Here is a 6417-nt window from a genome sequence, read left to right on the forward strand (position 1 = left end):
GGTGGGAGGGACCAGGCATCTGGTGTAGCAGGACGGGAAGGCTTAGAAAGGGAGGTCCTGTGATATGGGGTTCATAGGATTTGAGCTGAGGTGAGGGGCAAGGATGCTCGGTGAGTAGTGTCCTCTCCACTACTAACCTGTTTGACTTCCCTTTGTGTCCCACAAAACCCAGGAAAAGCCAGTCTGCAGTGGTAATTCTTATGTAAATGGCCGAAAGGAAGTTTTCCCAAGGCTAATCATTTTCTAACGTTCAAGCCCCCTTTGCAGTGACAATGCAGTCAGCAAGTCATGAAATGGAAGAGAACAGGGTAGAGGAAGGGAGATACCAGGCCCCACTGTTGGCTACTGCGCACACAAATTTATCCCTCACGGAAGGATTACCCTTTCCTCCCGAGGAGGAGGCAACATGACTCCATTTTACAGATAAGGAAGCAGAGGTTCAGCAAGTTTGAGTGAGGTGAGGAAGGTTCAGGGCAGGAAGAGGAGGTACTGGGAATGGAATCCTCGGAGCAGAGAGGGGGGTGGGGAGGGCCTGGCACTTTCCAGAGCAGATAGGAGAGGGTGAGGTGCCGCCCCTGGCTGGGCCATGGACACTGAAGTTTCAAGTTCTCAGAAATGCTTCTGCCTGCCTCTGGTTGACCCCAGTCTAGGTGACTGCTTTTTCTGTCTCCAGGTGCCTCCACCCCGTGAGTATTTGCTGGTCTGCACTGTTCTGTTGGTCTCTATCGTCTCTGTTCTCCAAGTGGGGCTAGGGGCTAACGCCTTCTCCAACTCGCCTCTGAAAACTGAAATCTGAGCTTAAGTAGTCGGACCAACAGAGTGTGGAGCCTGAAGCAGGGCTCCATCCCTGGACCTTGAGATCATGCCATGCAGGTGCCTCAGCACCATATTCTTTTTTCCTAAGTTGGGTCGTTGTCTCATACTCTATATATCTGCTTATTTAGCGCATCCACTAACTGGTCTCAGAAGGAGACCAGAGCTCCTTGGGGGTGGCCAGGTAGGGGGGTGTCCTGCCTGGTGGGCTCACCGTGACATTCCCCGGCTTAGAGTAGAGCCTGCCACAGGGCAGCCACTCTCAGAAGGGACCTGCGACAGAGGAGGCCAAAGGGGAAGGATGAGCAGCACGTGAGTAGTTGGAGACCTGTGAAGGGACTGGGCGCAATGGAAGGGAGAGCACCCTGTGGAGCCTATCTGCTCTCTCCCTTCACAGTAGGAGTCCTAAGGAGATCTTGGGTTTTCTCGGACCCCTATTCATTCAACAAACTTTAAGCACCTATACCCCACTCATACCAGACAGGTAACGAGGCAGTGGTCACAGTCCCTGCTTTCAGGGGAGGTCACCTCCTTGCAGGCCCAGTATGAATGGGAGAGGAAAATCAAACACAACTATGTCACTGTGTCACCGCCTTAGCTGTAGTTCTGTTTTCTCACCAGGCAAGCTGTTTGCTCTGCAATGTGTCTTTTCCTCGCAATCAGAATGTACGGAAAGGCAACTAAATCACCAGAAGAGGGTTAAGGGTCCTTGTATGTTGAAGAAAGGACGGTGCTTTACATTTTCTTTCCAGTTTGAATTTGGCCTGACTACCTGCTGGGCTACATATCATGTCAAACTCTCCCCGCAAAGACCCCCTTCCCCAACCTGCCAGGATTTTAATTTTTTAAAAAAGTAACAGTCATGTAATTCGACCCTCGGCACATTTGTCTAGAATAAATTCTTTAAGAAATCTGACATGTGCGTGCATAAGAACACACAACCATTTAAGAGGAGAAAGCACAAAAATCCATTTTGACCATTAAACTGGATTTAAAAGGCATCAGGTGGTGAATTAAAGCCTGAAAACAAAACCTTGGGAACCTGAAATGCTGTGCAAATCTCAACTGGCAGATTCTTTAAACTGAAGAATTCTCAGCAGATGGAAGCAGATCCATAAACTCAGAGCAAGGATTCTTTAGGAGAGTGGGTCGGTTTTATATCGGATGCCCATCCACTGAGATGCTCTGAGAAATTCGAAACACGGACAAAACACACCAAGCCTTTGTTCAGACCAAATGGAGCAATTTTCTCGCAGCCGCAGACATCGGCCCCACGTTCCTGTACCATGTGCGGCTGTCAGTTCATTGGGAGAAAACAGGAAAAAGCCTTTCGTGAAATAACCACATGCCCGTGAAGTGGGCAAAATGTGTCATCATTTTCTTCCAAAATAAAATGCTCAGGAGCTCAAGTCCTTAAAATGATCGAGAACTCGGTAGGGAAATGATGCGCCTGCCTGAAACATTTGGAGTGCCTGGTTGCCAGAAGCTCAGATGCACATAAATAACTCACCTGGCTGCTGCTCTCCATCTATTATAAAATAAAGGGGGGGGGGGGCAACCAGAACACATTAAGCATGCCTAGAAATCCTCGAAAGCCTCAAACTTATTTACACTTAGGAAGGCAAAACATGCTACCCCAAGCATCTAGGAGGCAGTGCGATGAATGCTCTCCCTCCCGATTTCCTTTTTCCCAGTTGATCTTCCATATGTTCTCAATTACCAGCCACCACAGTTTCATTCAGTTGAGAGAGCAATTGCATTCATGCGTGGCTTGCCTTTTTTTTCTTTCTTTCTTTCTTTCTTTTTTTTTTTAATTTCCCAGTTAGCAGTATTTTCAGAGAACAGGACGGTGAGCCCATGGTTGAGAGGTCAGTGGGCAGAAACAGGCTAAAATGGGAGGTGTTTCTGAAGCAGATTTACCTCAAGACAGTCTGCCAGGAGGGCCTCAATGTTTTATGCCCGGTAGCGCTTACCTTGAGTTTGTATTCTTTTTTTTTTTTTTTAATATTTTATTTATTTATTCATGAGAGACACAGAGAGAGGCAGAGACACAGGCAGAGGGAGAAGCAGGCTCTCCACGGGGAGCCCAGTATGGGACTCAATCCCAGGACCCCGGGATCACGACCTGAGCCAAAGGCAGATTCTCAACCATTGAGCCACCCAGGGGCCCTGAGAACGTGTTTTCATAGAAAAGGCAAAGTTTTGTATTTAGGCAAGGAAATGAGGCATGTTTATTCCTTGAGACAAGGTCAAGATAAAGATCATGCATTCTTAGATGGTTCCCCCCACCCCCCTCAGCCCCCAACCCATCCCAAGTCCTAAGTAGAGCTCCTCACTGCTTTGGGCTATGGTCAGGAGGGAGTGGGATGTTTTCACTTCTTCCTAAGGTCATTGCGCAATGAATGAGAAATTCTTGCTTATAAAATCCTTTTATGCGGAGAAGTCCATATTGTGGGCTTCCATGACCTTAAATGTACTGCTGTTTCTTTTCTTTTCTTTTCTTTTCTTTTCTTTTCTTTTCTTTTCTTTTCTTTTCTTTTCTTTTCTTTCCATTTCGTTTCTTTTCTTTTCTTTTTTCCTTTCCTTTTTCCTTTCCTTTCCTTTCCTTTCCTTTCCTTTCCTTTCCTTTCCTTTCCTTCTTTTCTTTTTTTCCAAAAACAAATACTAGGACAAGAGACTCTTAGAGGCCAACTCCAGTTCTCATTAGTAGAACGACAGTGTCACAGTTAGAGACAGGAAGGGCAGAAGGACAAGCTGATGAGGGGGTTCCGAAGCCACGATGTGGGATCAGGTGAGGAGGTAGGTTTGGAACCCATCCCTTCGGCTCCAAAGATTCATATTATTTGGCATCCGTGTGCCAGGCACTGAACCAGGCAAAGGGGGTAGAAGGATGCCCACCATCGACAATAACTTGACCAGTAGGAGGATTTCAGATTGTGCCCAGTGCCTGGAAGTTAATTAGCAGAGGACAGAGATGAATTAATGCTCGGAAGGGACTTAGATAGAGTGGCAGGAAGGGGATGTGGCAACTGAAGTGAAATCCCAAAGGAGCAGTCCGCCGGGCGAGGGTGGGCTATCAGGGGGGATCAGGGTCTGCTGAGGAGGGCAGCAGATCCCGGACTCCGGGGTGGGGTGAGCGGAGCTCGTGTTGTTCACAAACATGAGTGGGAGCGGAGAGAATGGGGAGTCTTGGCGTTGGGGGCGCCAAGGCCGTAAGGAGACACCGTCTTACAGCCAGGGGGGGGCATTTTTTAATTTTGTCACCACCACCGAGAAGAAACACTGAAGGGTTTCAAGCAGCGAAATGACCCTACACGCTCTTGGTTTTGCAAAGGGCACCTGCGGTTGCTCGATGGGACTAAATTGAGGGGAGCGCAGAGTGGAGCACCCACTCAGGGGCGACGGTGGTGGTCGTAGAGCAAGGTCAGGGAGGCCAGGACACGGACAGAGATGGCAACACGACGCCACTCTCTGCCTGCTGTGGTTCTCGGCACTGGTGGGCGGTCCCCCGGGGGTTTTCATTCCCGAAAATAAGACTCCAGGGGCTAGGGATGCCTGGGTGGCTCAGTGGTTGAGCATCTGCCTCTGGCTCAGGTAGTGAGCCCGGGGTCCTGGGATCGAGTCCCGCATCGGGCTCCTTCCCCCACGGAGCCTGCTTCTCCCTCTGCCTGTGTCTCTGCCTGTGTCTCTGTGTCTCTCATGAATAAATAAACAAAATCTTTAAAAGAAAAAAAAAGAAAAGAAAAAAGACAAGACTCCGGGGGGCAGCGCTTATAATTAGGACTCCCAAATGTATCAAAAGTATTTTCCAGGGTCTGACAACTCTAGCATTCGCCCTGTTTTCCATTTAGTGACTCTGAAAGTTGATGAACTGTGATCTTAGAAAGTTTGGAATTTTAAACCTGCCTAAGAATCATCTGGAGGGTACGGGTTAAAGAGGCAGGGCGATGGCTGGGCCCACTCCTCACGATTCTGACTCGGGATGTCTAGAACGGAGCTCAGGAACTTGTATTGAGAACCTCAAGGAAGTCAAACACAGCACAGTTTGAGAAACAATGTGTCAGGGCTGGTCCTTCCATCCTGCCTTTGGAATAATACGGCAGTCTTCTGAGTCTTACTGGTTAGTTTCCAGCTGAGACAATAGTCTGGCTGGGCCAGGTTGTGCTGCAGGACAAAATAATGCCCCAAATCACTGTGGCTTACAAGGACAGAGTTCATCCCCTGCGGGTTACATATCCATTCCATGTTGGGGGTGGAGGGCCCTGTTCCACGCTGTGCTCATTCAGGATCCTAATGGCAACTCTAATGGGAACTCTGCCTTCTGGAACCTTGCTGGCTGCCACGTTTGAGGGAAGAGAAGATGATCTGGGGACTGGCTCCTCCCTACTGTAACGTGCTCACTTCCACTTATGGTTCCTTGGCCACACCTAACGCTTTGAGGTGTGAACATGCAATCCTCTTGTGAGCTGGGAGGAGAAGCAAATGGATCTTGGAACCAATGGCAACTTCTGCACCCGAGGATACAGGAGGCAAAAATCAGGCCAATAAAAATGGTCCCTAAGCTGTCGAGGAATACGGGGCATCCATGGACAGTGGAGTTACTAAAATAACATGAAAATAGTAGGATTTCCCAAGTTGCTAAAAGCTTCTTTAGAGAGATTTCTTAATCTCTATTAAGTATTTGATATCTGCTGTGGTTAAATAGAAGAATAGTTAATGTGTATTAATAGAAAATCTCATTAAAATTTCTTTAAATATGATAGTTTTTGAGGACAAGGAACATCGCGCAGGAATAATATATATGAACTAAGTCATGTGATGGAATTGTTAGCGGTGCATAGTCCCACCGTTCCCTGGCCCCGGGTGCTCATCGGGGGTGGTGGGGCACTAATCTCCCTGTTCTAGGGCCATCACAGCCGTGTCAGAGTCCCACCAGCTCACTGCTCTGCACCTGTCTCCTCCTCTGTAAAATAGGATAGAGAGGGATAGTGGATCACTGATGTCCCTCTCAGAAGAACCCAGAGGCTTCAGTCCTGATGCGATCAACTATGAGAACTAGTTTTGAGTCACTCACTGTATGGAAGAATCACAATCCAGGATACACAGCTGTGTTTTAAGCTTCTGGGGAATGTTCCCTAACACATCTCACCTGCTCCAAAGGAATGAAAATGGCTCCCACCCTCCTAGATGCTAAAAATTCATCATGTGCTTTAATAACATGGGTTTGCATTTCACTCTTGCCCCTCGTGGGACGTGTGCCTTTAAGTTGCTCAGCCCTCAGATCTCTTATCGCCAAAATGGGATTCTGATTTGCTTCTAAAGTTCTTGAGAAAATGAGATGTGACAAAGGGCTTAGCATCAATCTAAGACATACTAATAGTTGTTTCATGAATGTGGAATGAAAAAAATGTCCAGTTAGTGAATATATCATTATTATTATCATAGCTTTGTATGTTGGTGTACACTTGGCCACACTGTGTGACAACCTGTAATGTTTCTGGAGACTCTTTCTACTCAGAGAAGAATCTTTTTATAGACTGCATTTCTTTCACCAACTAGAGCTCACTCAGGCAGCTGGTACATAAAATGTCAGTGAAGTATTTG

This window comes from Vulpes vulpes, chromosome 13 (genome assembly GCF_048418805.1).
Source record: "Vulpes vulpes isolate BD-2025 chromosome 13, VulVul3, whole genome shotgun sequence".
Lineage (NCBI taxonomy): Eukaryota > Metazoa > Chordata > Mammalia > Carnivora > Canidae > Vulpes > Vulpes vulpes.